The sequence below is a fragment of the Canis lupus genome, chromosome 4, assembly GCF_003254725.2.
Source record: "Canis lupus dingo isolate Sandy chromosome 4, ASM325472v2, whole genome shotgun sequence".
NCBI lineage: Eukaryota > Metazoa > Chordata > Mammalia > Carnivora > Canidae > Canis > Canis lupus.
The window spans coordinates 12,851,198-12,866,648 of record NC_064246.1 but is presented as its reverse complement, the minus strand read 5'-3'; the positions used below and the strand labels follow the sequence as shown (position 1 = coordinate 12,866,648).

General features: G+C 38.2%; 1 protein-coding gene and 1 long non-coding RNA gene across 2 annotated transcripts in view; one reads left to right on the top strand and one right to left on the bottom strand.

Moving 5' to 3' along the window:
- ANK3 (ankyrin 3) overlaps positions 1-15,451 on the top strand; it is a 673,376-nt gene that overhangs the window by 264,965 nt on the left and 392,960 nt on the right. The gene's annotated exons all lie outside the window — the stretch shown is intronic.
- LOC112651923 (uncharacterized) lies at positions 10,867-11,800 on the bottom strand. The gene is made up of 2 exons (XR_003131159.3): positions 11,557-11,800; positions 10,867-11,071 (listed from the first exon to the last, which is right to left on the bottom strand). It is a non-coding gene; the product is annotated as an uncharacterized LOC112651923 (long non-coding RNA).

Below are 15,451 nucleotides of genomic sequence, written 5' to 3'. Positions count from 1 at the left end.
TGTGTTTTGTTTATTACATATTTTTTATTTGAAATTCCTAACTCATCATATTTATTACTTTTTTGTTTTGTTTTGTCCATGGGAGTTTTCTTTTTTTTTTCTTTTAATTTTTTTTTTCATTTATTTATGATAGTCACACAGAGAGAGAGAGAGAGAGGCAGAGACAGGCAGAGGGAGAAGCAGGCTCCATGCACCGAGAGCCTGATGTGGGATTCGATCCCGGGTCTCCAGGATCGCGCCCTGGGCCAAAGGCAGGCGCTAAACCGCTGCGCCACCCAGGGATCCCCCATGGGAGTTTTCTGTATGGAGTGGTTTGGGGTCTTTTTTGGTAAGTATTAAATGAGATAACACATGTAAATAAGCCTAGAGCAGTATTACACTGATAATTTCAATAATTTTTTTAAAAATCAGTGTTATTCAGAAATAATAAGGGACAGAGGTGATGAAAGAGAATATGCCGTGGAAATCAGGGAGAAGATTTGAGAAGAAAGATTTGTTCTTTCTTTGTTGGTGGTGGGGACTGCAGGGAAAGCTGACTTTTTTTTTTTTTTTTTTTTTAAGAAAAAAACTCAACCAGCTACAGTTTCTTCACTTTTAAGTTTTATTCTCTCTGCAAATCTTATATGTTTGTAGTTGTGTTTCTAACTTATACTGTGGTGTCATTATTATTGGATTCTGTCCCTATTCTGTGCTGATCCATTTTCTCCCACTTGGAGTCCTTGGTCGATGTGTCTCTTTGCTGTTCTCACTTCAGGTCCAGACTGCAGTGAGGAGCCGGGATCAGGGTATTGACTGATACCAGGGGGGCGTCAGTTTCCATCAAGTGCTTGCCACTGGCTGGCCACATGGTGATGCCCTCCAGCAGCCTAACTTGGAAACTTCCTAAAATGTGTACTTATCCTTATTTTTTTGTAGTTAAAAAAAAATATATATTTATTTTAGATAGAGCAAGAACGAGGGGTAGAGGTGGAGGAAGAGGGAGAAAGAAACTTAAGGAGACTCTGTGCTAGTGCAGAGCCATACTGGAGGCTTAAGTCTCATGACCCTGAGATCACAACCTGAGCTGAAACCGAGAGTTGGGCAGTTGGGCACTTAATGGACTGTGCCACCCAGGCGCCCCTGAACTAGTCCGTATTAAATCAACAAATTCTGATGTTAGCTAGCATTTTATTAGGAGGCAGTGAGGTGCTGGATTCTTTCCTTTTCTCTTTCTTTTCTTTTTAATGGCTGTGAAATTGCATAATCATGATACTTCATTAATGTTACTGGAAAATGTGAAATACTGCATGGTAGAAGAAATTACTGACTTGCAAGAAATCATTTATTTATTGTCATGATTATTTAACTTACCAAACATAGCTCTCCTACTATGCAGTTGTATAAATGAACAGCTGAGGCCTACGGTTACCCAAACTGACTAATCCCTCTCCAATTAAACAACAATGAGCTATGAAATGCACATTTGTGCTGTGATATTGTACATTTCTTGATGCTCAAATGCTTAATATCCCACCATTTCTGTGAATCTTTTTTTTTTTTTTTTACTTGACTGGTAAACCAAAGTAAATCCAAAGTACTTTGCATACTAATATGGGGGATTATTATAAATATAGCCTTATCTACACAAGGAAAACAGTATTCAACTCTGGTTCTGGTACCCATTGGTTTTTCTGTGTCACTAAGTCTAAAGTTAAGAGCTTAAGGAAAGAAATTTCACATGAATAAATAGGGTATCATAGAAATTTATCTGTGACTATTCAATCTAGCTTATAAAGCTCCATGCCTAAGATGTCCCAGTTCCATATAGGTGTCCCCATTGATAAGGTGAAAGAATTGGTTACATTGGCACGGATTTTTTTCCAATCTGGTAAATGAAAGGATGTGACTCATTGATAATGTGTTTATAGCCAGTTTTTAAATTTAGCCAGTTTTAAATGTAATAAAGGTACACAAGTGTAAAAGAAATACAATGATTGGCTCACATTCAGTGAGAGTTAGAAGTGATATATAGGATGATGACCACAGAGAAATATTAAAAACAATATTGATCGAGATAAGACTGTCTTAGAACTTCATTGTAGCATTATCTTTAATGATTGCATGGCACATAATAACAAATAATACTAACCAGTGTTTACTGAACCATGAAAGATGTCGTGTTGGAGTGCTTTAGTTGAACTGTCCTGTCCCATCTATTCTCACCTCAACGCTAGCTTTATCATTAGCTCCATTTTATTTTATTTTTTTTTTAATTTTTATTTATTTATGATAGTCACAGAGAGAGAGAGAGAGAGAGAGAGGCAGAGACACAGGCAGAGGGAGAAGCAGGCTCCATACACCGGGAGCCTGACGTGGGATTCGATCCCAGGTCTCCAGGATCGCGCCCTGGGCCAAAGGCAGGCGCTAAACCGCTGTGCCACCCAGGGATCCCTCATTAGCTCCATTTTAAAAGGAAAATCAATCTGCCAAAATTCACCCAACTAGTAAGTGATGGGGCTAGGATTTGAAACCGGGCTAGAATACCCTTGCTGATGAATTGATGATGATGGTAAGCAAGGAATTGGTTAGGGGACCACTGGGAAATATATTGGGAAGAGAGACAGTCTGACCTTTCTGATGAGGTTTTGCTGTTTTACTTGAAATGAGCATTTGTGGACTATCAGATACCCATACTTAAATAGGTACAGCCAAATTGTTGTTATTCCTTTTTCTTTCAGAAGTAGGATATATAAAAATTTGTTTTGCTTAATTCACTAATGAGTTTCTCTACAACCTTATGGGCATTATCCATTTTAAGTACATATGGTGTTGGATTATATATATACAAAAATTTTATGTATTTCCCATTTTATCTGTAATTGCTTTAATTTTGTGTTACTAATTTCAATGTCATATAATATGGAAATTCACTTTATCTCACTAATTTGCAGCTGTAGTTTCCCCCAACTTACTTATTAATAAATAGCCTATAAAAATTTCAACGAATAAAATTACTGGTTTTTGTTTCTAAATTGTTTTCCTTTTCCTTTACCCGTTCTCTGCTATGAGGAAGCAATACAAGTAGATATTTTACATTTACTGTGAGATGCTTAAACAGGGGTGCCTGGGTGGCTTAGTTGGTTAAGCATTTGCCTTTGGTTCAGGTGGTGAAACCAGAATCCTGGGATAGAGCCCTTTGTGGGCTCCCTGCTCAGCAGGGGACCTGCTTCTCCCTTTGATGCCCACTCCCTCTGGCTCATACTCTCTCTCTCAAATAAATAAATGAAATCTTAATAAATAAATAAATGTAACAAACACAAACTTGCTTGGCAGTGAATTTTGAAAGTAATGGAGCCATATTTCGCTATATATCTAATGATGATTACCTTAGACAACCACGGATCTAATTTCTGACTCTGAAGATTTTTCTGTATTGGATGTATCACGTAGTGGAATCATACATTCTGTGGCTTTTTGTGACTGATTTCTTTTAATTAGCACAGTGCTTTCCAGTTTCATCCATGTTACTGCATGTATTGGTACTTCATTCTTTAAGTGGCCAAATATTTCACTGTAGAGCCATACTACATTTTGTTTATCCATTTATCAAGTGATGGACATCACTTCTTGAAAATAATACTGCTGTAAGCTTTCATGCACAAGTGTTGTGTGGACAAGTTTTCAATTATTTTGGGTATGTGCCTTGGGGTAGAATGGCTAGGTCATGTAATAAATCTATATTGAATCTTTTGAGAAACTCCCAGATTTTTCTAAAGCAAATGCACCGTTTTACATTCCTATCGACAGTGGATTCCTTACCATGGAATAATTGAGCCTATTCCACTAATGTCATGAAGATTAAATAAGGCGACATATGTGAAGTGGTTAGGGTGGTTTTGGCACACAGTATGAGGACTCAATAAATGTTTCCTTCTTTGGCTTGTCATCATTAGAAAGACATTTCTTATCTTGAGCCAGGATAATTCAGCTGAGGAGAAACCATGAATCTACTGCCTCCACCAACAGCAGCCCTTTGGATACTGGAAAACCTCTTGATTGAAGACCTTACTTGAACAAATTCAGTCTTCCTCTGTTAGCTTTTCCTTGTTCATAAATAGACATATATATTCTTAGATAATTATAAAAGCATTCAAGAGGACCAAAAAGTTAATGACCTGACCCTCATTGTGATGAAAAGGTGAGAGCTGTTGGCTAGAATCCACTTCCATCTATCACTATCAGTCCTGACTAGTGATTCAATGTCTCTGTAAGACAAGGACACAGATGAGGTGGTCTTTAGGGTCACTTTCAACTCTACTTGACATTTGCATTTTAATATAGCCATAAAAAATAGCTTAAATATACATGTTTGGACTGTTCTGAATGAAATACCTTTCCATTGTTGTAGAGCATTTTGTCAAGTTTTACTACTGAATTCCAGAAGTCCAGAGTTCATTTGAGAGGAGAGATTCCTGCATTCTACTAGAGGAATCCTGGAATATTTTAGCCTAGAGGCAGAAGCAACCTAGTTTCTCTCTTTCTAATCTTACTCCTTTCCTCATCTGAGTTTGGTTTAATTATATCCCAAAGTTTTTCTAGAGCCATGTCTTTTCCTCTGCATTCAACAGTTTTCTGCCCTCTGGATACAATGATTGATAACTAATCAGGAATACATTTCGCTGGACATTGACTAGGTAGATGTAGAGTTATGTTTCCCAGGTAACTTGGAAACCATAAAAATTGCTCTGCAATTTTCTGCAGGTGTATAGGAATTCTCATGGTCCACATAGACTCCAGAAATTCTGAGTGCCTTCCCTATTCTCAAGGGAAAAAATCCTTCAGATGCTTCCTGGAATTTTGTAACTCACTAGTAAAACTACTGTACTGGTCTCAGTAGTAAATTAAAAACTTCTCATGATAATCTAGTTTACCACAGAAACATAGTAAGAAAACAGAGCTCTGTACCATTTGCTCTGAAGAACTCAAAAGATGTAGTTTGTGGCACATTGATTTCTAGATAGAGAATAAACTGCAGCAGGTGAAGGAAATGTTCCTATAAGCATTATATATATATATTTCTGTTTTAGGGTGGAGAGTTTGCATTTTTAAGTATTATGAGTATAAAATTAGTTCTACACATTGCAACCAAATTATAAGTGACATGTGTGTTACAACTTTGAATATTTGCCGTGAGGCAATTGACATTGGGAAAGAACAAGTAGAGTTAGGCATAATTTACTTAGTTTTTGAAGATAAGAAATAGAGCAAAAATGTTCCATCTTCATATGTTAAAGGAAAAAAACAAAAACATTGGCAAACAGTAATTCCTCAGTACATCGTGATGTGTGTATGGGGATCAATTTTAGTTAATGTTCAATAATTTTTTTAAAGATTTTCTTTCTTTATTCATGACAGACACAAAGAGGCAGAGGGAGAAGGAGGCTCCCTGTGGGGAGCCTGATGCGGGACTCATCCCTGGATCATGCCCTGAGCCAAAGGCTGATGCTCAACCGCTGAGCCACCCAGGTGCCCCTCAGAAGTTTTAGTCAGAGAAGACTGCCTATCTTCCTGCCCTCACAAAACAAAACTTTACAAATCTGATAAATTATGGCAGAAATATTGGAATAATTAGGTTGTTTCTTTGTCCACTATTGTCTGGTTCCAGAAAAAATACTTAAAGAAACATTATTTATTTGCAGCACCACATTTTAGTTTTTAAAGATTTATTTATTTATTTATTCATTCATTCATTCATTCATTCATGAGAGACACAGAAGAGAGGAGAAGCAGGCTCCTCACAGGGAGCCCAATATGGGACTTGATCCCCCTACCTGGGGTCTCGCCCTGAGCCTAAGGCAGATGCTCAACTGCTGAGTGACCCAGGCCTCCCAGCAGCGCCACACTTTAAAGCAAGAACTGAACAAGAGTTTTTATAGTTAAAAATGTAAAAACTGAAGGAAAAAACCCTCCGTAACTTCATAGAATTTTTCTTTTCTGAATAAGTAATTCATATTGTGCACATCCCTTGAGTAGTTCCATCGTGCAAGTTGTTCTAATGAATGGTGACAAAAGCACCAATTAGCACACTTAACTTCTAGCATCATTTCCCAGGAGACTTTTAGCTGTTTCTTCCTTAATATGAGTACCTAGAGTCCCCACCTGGGAGGTGCAAAGTTTAACACAGCCTGGACATTAATTCTCCATGTTAAGCAATGCTAATCTTCTCTTGTGTTTCTGGATCATTTTAAAGTTATAGTGGAGTGCATTTCTTGGCAAAGAAGAAGGAATCTTCAGTTCCTCAGCAGAGAATTAAAATGTCTTCTTGATGGAATGAAGCCATCACTCCCCAGGGAGCATTATATACATAGTGAACTCCTCTCCCTCCAAACAAATATAAAAATCTTTCAAAAGGAGGAAGAATTGAGTCTGTTTTATCATGTTCATTAAATTTAGGTTCAGAAAAAAAAAAAAAAGACTTTCTTTGCAAATACTTTTCAATCAGCTGTCTCAAATCTGGAAAGTTCTTGGGTATTTGTGGTTTTTTTTTTTTTTAAAGCAATATTATAAAACTACTACAGCTCAGAGTGAAATAGAATAGTTAGGTCATGCCAGAATTTCCTTAGCTTCTCCTTTGACAGGGATACTAGCCTGGTAAATCAGGAAATTTCAGTCTGTGTTTGAGAAGATCCCCCTTGATATTCTTAAGGGAAAGATGGAGAAATTTTAGGAAGACAAAGAATGGCAAATAGTGGAGTGATCCTACCTAAAGAGGACAGGGTGCCACAAGGCTCTGTCTTGGGTCTTGACCTAGTCACCATTTTTGTCAGTGGCCAGGATAAAATGCAGACAGAACTCTTCTTGACAAAATATATTGTAACAAGATCTGGAAAAGTGGATCAAAGAGATGAATCATCACAGGGATAAATGTAAGGTTCAAGAAAATCTGTGGAACAAGTCCAAAAGAAAAGAGACATTTCTTAGCTATGGAACCACAGGGAAAAAGTAGGGCAGAAGTTCTCAGTGCCGGTTACACATTCGAATCACAGTGTGGGTATCTGGGAAGCTTTAACTAACTAACTAACTAACTAACTAACTAACTAACTAACTAACTGAATAAAATTAAAAAATAAAAAAAGCCAATACCTGGGCATCACTCCAGCCAATTAAGGCAGAATCTCTGGTGGTGAGGTCCAGGTATTGGTGTGTTTAGAAACCTCCCCTGGTGATTTTGTTGTGCATCCAAGGTAGAGAATGACTGAGTTTATCATGTAGGCAGATTATAAAGCCGATTAGGAAGTAACAGATGTGACCATCCACCGCTTTTAAAAAGCTAAATTTTTCTTGCTTGGTAAGACCACATTTAGAGTATTACAGGAAATAAAGGGAAAAACAAGATGAAAACGGTGAAATGATGCAGGTCTTACTTGAGAACTTGCTAAGCAGTTGGAAATACTTAGATGGTTAACGTCAATAGATTGTAAACGTTTTTAAGGAAGAGCTTTCCGCATGCATACTTTTATACTCCAGGTTACTTACTGTTAACCTGGAGTTACTATCCTGGGGATGTTACAAAACACTCCAGAATTGCCTTTAGAGAGTCAGGATATTATGGAGACTTTCTTGCAAGAAATAAGGGCTTTATTGAAATGAGTCTTCTCCTTTCAACAGTTGGAGTAAGTGCATGTGTATCAACCCTCATAGTGGTTTTGCTGTTGGTGGTCAAGAGACTGGTTGAGAATTTAGAAACCTGGCCTTTCAATCATGGAAAACCACTGATTCCTGCCAGTCCTTGACCAAATGTTCCCATTTTGTCTTTCCTTGTTAAATAATGTAAATCACTTGTTTCTTTTAGTTTCTTTCTTGAAGTACAATCAGATTGCATATCTCTAAACCTGCACTTCCACTATCCTTTCTTTGGTTCCCTTGGGCACCCAAACCACTGAGTGCTTCTTTCATGTCTGAGCAGAGTTCTAAAGAACCTCCCCCTTTCTCTTCCATCTTGAGGTAGGCAGCTGGGACTGGTATGGTGAGGACAGAGGGGGAAGAATGTGAGAAGAGGTTATTTTCTCTTCAATCTCTTTACTCTGTCAGGATTGAAATGTGCGAATTGATATTTGATTGTATGATTCTTGACCTTGCCCAATCTGAGCTTGCAAGGGAGTCCTTAAAAACACTTGTGTTGCTATTGAGCCACTTGGATAACAGTTCCATTTGCCCTGTTATTAACTTGTCCTCAAGTCACCAAGAGCCTTTCCCTGAGAACATTTTTGCTGTGATTTTTGATGGGGTGTTGGAGGTCAGGCATACACCTAGACTAAGGAGCCTACCCAAGTATGTCTTACATACATAGAAATCACCTTTAAGAAATGTATTAGGGGCAGCCCAGGTGGCTCACCAGTTTTGCGCCGCTTTTATCCCAGGGTGTGATCCTGGAGACCTGGGATCGAGTCCCATGTTAGCCTCCCTGCATGGAGCCTGCTTCTCCCTCTGCCTGTGTCTATGCTTCTCTCTCTCTCTCTCTCTCTCTCTCTGTGTCTCTCATGAATAAATAAATAAAATCTTTAAAAAAAAAAAAAAGAAAAGAAATGTATTGGCCCATATGGGCCAACAGTCTTTATTGTACTTACAATAAATGTGTCTACAATATCAGCAGGTGAAATTCTCTATAACAGATGTTTAGACATTCCTATCCATTAGCAATGAATCTATCCACTGAAGTTATCATTTTGATCCAGTTATTTTTAGGGTGACTATTTTAAAAACATGTGTTATTTTAATTGTCAGGGTAAAGAAGTAGGATTCATTGATTGTTGCTCAGGTTTGAGAAAAGAGTTTCTTTAGGTTTAGTGTCAGAGAAAGAATGCTTCCTCCATGAGGACATAGGCCAGAAATCAGAGCCTTCGTTCTAATGAGATGTTAGCAAGCTGTGATAAGATGTGATGCTAGGGAGGGGCCATACATGAAAAACCAGTGAGACCATTCAGGGTAGATTTGTGCACAGTTAAAAATGGACATGCATTGAGAGTTCTGTGACCCATGCTCAGATCATATCCCTACTTCTGACTAGTCACTGACTAGAAGTCACAATTTTTCTGAACATTAGTGTGTTTGCAGAATGAGAATATTTGACAAGAATAAGTCTACAATCTCTTGTCACTCAAAAATCTCTGTGGTATTATAAAGCCATATCCCATTTATTATTAGTATTATGCCATAGTTATATTTTAATAAGACTTAGAAGTAATTTGTTCATCTATACTTATATAAACTTGCTGTTATTCTTGCATTGTCTTGTTGGCATCTTTACATGGAAAACAAATTCTTAGGATTTGGGGTAATAACTCAGGTATGTTTTTTGGGGGAGTTGTAATACTTTCAGAATCAGGAGAACTAAAACATCTGCCCTTTCATGTCCACCCTTAATGACTTAGACACTTCAAAATATTAGAATATGAATCCAACATACAGCTATAAAATAATACAAATAGATAACTCAATGGAATAAAAATCTGAATAATGCCCTTCAAAAAGCCCTGAAAACACCAATGAGTTTAACTTGAATGCCAAAGGAGACAATTGGTCATTTTTTAAAGAAATATTCAAGGAGGGATGCCTGGGTAGCTCAGGGGTTGAGCGTCTGCCTTCGGCTCAGGCGTGATCCCGAGGTCGGAGATCCAGTCCCATGTTGGGCTCCGTGCAGGAAGCCTGCTTCTCCCTCTCCTCTGCCCATGCCTCTGCTTCTGTCTGTGTCTCTCATGAATTAATAAATAAAATCTTTAAAAAACCAAAAAAGAAATGTTCAAGGATATGGGAAAATGAAATGATGTATCTGTTGAAACTGCACGATTCCTATTGTATTTTGAACAACAGGCCCCTGTGCCCCAGATGGATGCCAATTTTAATTCTGTGAAAATTAAGAATTTGCACTGATCATATCCAACTAGGACAATTGACAAAATAATCCAGATAGCCTTTGTTTGTTTGTTTTGGTGGTAATGGTGGTTGTTATTGCTGTTGTTTAAAAGTAATTCTCAAAAACCCTACCTTTTCTGCATTGGATGTGTTTGTTTCTTTGTTCTATCTCAGTACTTCATGCCAATTATCTTTTTGTGCCTTTAAATTGCTTAGGTAAGTACCATGCAAAGTTATATTTTCTCCCTGAGTTTCTAATGATTTTTTGCTTTCTTAATATTGCTTTTCTGGCTTCTTTAGTTTGCTGAATCATTGCCTGTGCCTCTGGGAGACGTGTAGTTATTTCCCAGAGGATTCACTCCTGATGAGAAGTGATTGCCTACATATTAGCAGCTTAGGTGTTTCTGATGTTTTGCTTCTTTCTTGATAAATCACAGTTGTGGCAGAGCAAGTGTACAGCTAAGCTCAGGAATAGTGGATTTAATGGTGGATGGGCCCAAAGGAATTGGCGACATGTTCTTCCCTGGATTTTATCTTTAGACCTTGTTTCAGATGTCAGAGGGTATTGGTGATGAAACCATTCTGTCATCTCTTCGGAGCTGAGGTGATTCTTGGCCCAGGCTTGTGTCTCATACACTTGACTCTACTTTTGAAGCTCCTGCCAGCAGGTGTGTTGTATATTCCCAAGACACAGGTACAGGGGGTTTTATAAAGACCAACTAGAAACATGTCTAAGAGAGTGTAGGTTTCCAAAAGCAGTAAATTACTAGAGATGTCCTCACCCGGACAATCTGAAGAAAATCAGGGTGATTGATATGAGATCACTTGGGTTAATTAAGGTCATATTCCATAAAGTGGCTGCACTTTACTTTCTGGGTGCTGAAGACTGGGAAAGCTTTATGGAAACAGTTTGAACACCATCATGCATCATTAATTAGAGCTGATAAAAGCAGCAATCAGTCAGACAGAGAAAAGTCCTAGAACAGAGCTTTAATACTGAAAGCAGATTATAATAAGGCATACAAGGGTCCCAGGCAAATGTAAAAAAAGCTAAAGCTGCAGGATCTGGACAAGTCCACAGTACCTCACTCTTATTCAGGATGTGACTGTCGTGTAAAGGCTTCCCATTAGTACAGGATATCCAGTGCTGGTTTTTCCAACCTGCCAGGTCGTACAGGGTCTGAAAGTAAGGTATTTGGGAGGAGAAAGGCACATGTACTGTTTATTGCAGATGAGGACAGCTTTTAGGAAAAGGAAACACTGCAAATATTGGCAAAAACTTTTGACTCTCAGACCAACTGACTTAAAAGTCTTTTAAATGTCACAGGGACAGAATCTCATTCTGTTTATATAGCACATCTTTCCTTTGAAAAATGAATAGATTTGTTTCTTGTAAACCAGTTGTCCCAAGGTAATGTTGAAGATTTTTCAGCTTAGACTCTTTATGATATAGGCATCATCACTCATTTTGACATACTGTATTTTGTGGTACTTTTTAGTTGCCTTTTATTTCATATGAAAAAATTCACCCGTATTTTAAGTAAAATAAATATGTCATCTTTTTTTTTTTTTTTTTTTGCCAGTAGCATTAAGGCCAATCCAATCCCCTTTGATAAAGGAGATGCTTATCCACAATTTCTGTTTTGGGGGATATGAATAACCTACCTGTCCTTCTTACTTTGACCACATTATTCATAGACCCTGAACCATGAGACCAGTTTTCCTTCTTCATGCAGGTAAAACTCCTCTGAAATAATTGGGAGTTTCTTGTAACTCTAAGGTTAATAGCTTTCTATTATTACCCCTTACACTGCCCATTGTTATACAGCAGATATTTTTAGGTAAGCTTATTTTTCTGTTTCCCTTTCCATTTACTCATCCAAAATAATATTACAAGTTCATAAGGAAAAGTAACCTTTCTGCTTTAGTCGCCTCTGCTCCCAAAGGATAGAACCAATTTCCTTCTCCCTTGGGTTCTCGTTGAACTTTCTCAGTACAACTGTTCTATGTGATGTCATAATCAGCTGGCATCTGTCTCCTTCTTTCTCTAGATTATAAACTCTTTTTGAGGGGGTGAATATCTTATTATTCCTCACAGTGGCCTAAGCTGTACCAAGCACATGGTTGTACCCTAAGAAATGTTGAATTGTATCTTCCTTTGAGGGGAATTATAGGACAAAATTATGGAATATGGAACACCTAGGCTGCTAGTAAATTTCATTTTCTCAAATTGCTTTGATAGCAATATGAGATCCTGGAAGAAGCTAATTTCAAATGGAAGAACCTGTACAGAAGAGAGTATACTTCCATTTCCGAGAAATTTCCTTCCTTACCAATAGAGTAAGGATAGCAAAACTTGCCTGGAAATTTTTTGCATATACGAAATAATAGCAACCAGTGATTTTGTTCATGCCATGTACTAGATATTTTCAAAGGTACTTCCCATCCTTTATCTCTTTTAATTCTTACAATAACTCAATGAAAAAGATTGTATATTCTTCTGTATGTGAGAATATATAGAGAGGTTATTTACCTAAGACCACATTAGAAATAGCACAACAGACCCATGATTGAGCCTGTTTCTGACCCAGATCACATCCTGCCATCTATGTTACACTGCCTCCCACCACACTCCACCACTGAATCTCTCTCAGACTCTACTGGATGCTGGGAGGATTCACCAGAGTAGGAAGAGGGAGGAACCAGAGATTTGGCAGATGTGAAGGAAAAGGTGGATTTTAAAATAATAAGACAAAAACCAGAACCTTCAAGGAGATTCTCTTGAAGGACACCCTGAGGCCCTTACTCTTTTGCTCCCAATTTTACCTTCCCCATGAGGCCCCTTCCCTTCCTGTTTTTCAGCCACCTCCTGGCCTCAGGGAGACATTGATGATCTTTTTATCCTGTGACTTAAGGGATGATGTAACATGATGCCCTCCTTTGTTTCCATCAACAGAGCAGAGACCACCGAGCTTGCTCAATGCCATGGGAGAACAAAATTGATAAAAACACAATTTTCAAACCTCTTAGCAAAGCCAGTCTGTAAATTCTAGGCTTCTGTTTTATCTGACTTAACTTTCTGCCCATTTCCTTCAAATCTATTATCCCGTATACATTAGCATAGTGAGTCAGTGAATCCTGCTTAGTGGTAGAGAGCAACAAGGTAATAGGCTAAGGCTGGTTAGCATCAGGAACCTGAGCGGGAAGCCGAGACCTAGACTTTGGAGTTACACAGCAAGGCCAGAGTTAACTCTCATGAGGCAAGACTTGAGTTTGGGAGGAACTTGGGGAGAGGACAAAAGCAAGGCCTGAAGCTAAGACTGAGTTGATGTTAGCTAATGAGGACCAAGGGTGGTGCCAGAGCCTGCAGCCGGGTCATCTGTTGATGATCATGGTGCCTCAAATGTAAGGAATCGGAAGGGTAGGATACATGGTAAGGAGACAGACATGTAGTCAAGATGACATAGCTCAGTTTCAGTCCTACTGCTTATCATGTTATAGTTTGATCACTGGGACTTCAGTTTGGGGAGTCACAGTGGGAAGTACCAGGAAGATGGGGAATGTGCTGGAAAGGGTAGGTTTCCTCTCTCTGTGGGATCAGTGTAGGGGGTAGGTATTTGAAAAAAAAATTGATCAGTGTTTTAACTGTTTTGCTCATGGCAGAAAACAACCCTGTTGTTTTTATAATAGACAGTATGGAAACTAAAGCTCCATGGGATCTTCTTGGCTAGTGGTAGGGAATACAGTGATTCACTCCAAGGAAGTGAATCAGAATCTCCTGGGGAAGGTGAGCTAATTTTGTTTATTCAAAGGGGCACTGGTGGTTTGGCTCTTAACTGGAATTTTTTGACAACTCCTCACAGGCATTTACTCCTTGGTTAGACACAGGAAAGGAGGGTTTGCTCTCAGAAGGAACCCCTGGCAGGTGTCCTCCACTAATTGGATTAGTGATTCAGGCTTTGAATATAGATGGATCTCCAAATTATGTTGCATGCATGACATTTTAAAAAGATGACATGCTGAGCCAAACCAGCTGTGAAGTCCTGGATTCCATGCCTCGGAGACTCTAAGACAGATGCACCTTTAGCCAAAAGGTTAGATTGATTAAGGAGGGAACTATTTATTTATTCTATTTACTTATTTTTTTAAAGTTTATTTATTTATTTCATTACTAATCTCTACACATGGGGCTTGAACATGGGGCTTGAACTCACAACCCCAAGATCAAGAGTTGCTTGCTCTTCCAGCTGAGCCAGCCAGGTGCCTCAAGGAGGGAACTATTTAAAAATCTTTTTGCAGATGCTCTCACCATATATCATCATGTCTCCCAAGAGAAATGACTCTTAGAGTGAAAAGAGGATGTTCACCATTAAGACCTAGAAAAGATTTGCTCTTAGACCAGCAGCCAAGACTGAGTACAGACATTGCCTGATAAGGGCCAAGAATGAACCTGCAACAGGGTTAACCTGTTGATGGAGTCACAGTGCCTCGAATGTAGGAAATTAGGACATATTATGAGACCGGCATATAACTAAAATTAGTTAACTATTAAAGTAATTTTGGAGTGTGATGTAGACAAATAGTTTACATTTATAGGCAAAGTAAATGGAGTAACTTTTAAATCCTGTTTAAACAATAGACATAATAGTTTTAGAGTAACCAATTATAGGCTACTTAAAACTATAAGGAAATACAAAATGTTAGCACATTGAAGCCTCTAGTGCATTAACTTTTGTTGCCTGGTTGAGTTAGTTTGTACATACTTAGAATAAAGCTTGTATCGTCATCTATGTTTAATTAAGAATATCTTGACCCAAAGTAAAAAATTAAATAGTATTGTTTGAAACTACTTGTCTGTATTATTTGGGTATTTTTCAGGGCTATGTACCCCGAAAGAAGGTACGGACCTAATTTGAATGCTGAAACAGATATGACCTATAATGCTTAGTTTGAAATTTGGGGATATATCTAGTAACCTCATTATTCTCATTAATCAACTTAGAGTGAGCAAATTTGGTAGAAAGTTAGATTCAATAAAATATTTTTAATAATTAAACACCTTTGTTCTCTGCATTGAGGGCTTCTTATGACGATTTTGTTTGAAAATGGTTAGTCTATTTTCTTTTTTTTGTATATGCAGCTTTTTATTTTATTTTTTAAAGATTTATTTATTTATTTATTTATTTATTTATTTACTTATTTATTTATGATAGACATAGAGAGAGAGAGAGGGGGGCAGACACAGGAGGAGGGAGAAGCAGGCTCCATGCCGGGAGCCCGATGTGGGACTCGATCCCAGGAGTCCAGGATCGCGCCCTGGGCCAAAGGCAGGCGCTAAACCACTGAGCCACCCAGGGATCCCCTGGTTAGTCTATTTTCAAAACGCTTTCACAACAGATGTTTAGACACACACACCAAAGCATGCTACTTACTGCTGCATATTATGACACAGAAATGTAGTTTTCACAATTGTTTACAACTTTTCCAAATTAAGAAGGTAGTTTTCTCTTTCCATGTATTCAATATATTTTGAGTAATTAAAACATTATCTGTGAATGTG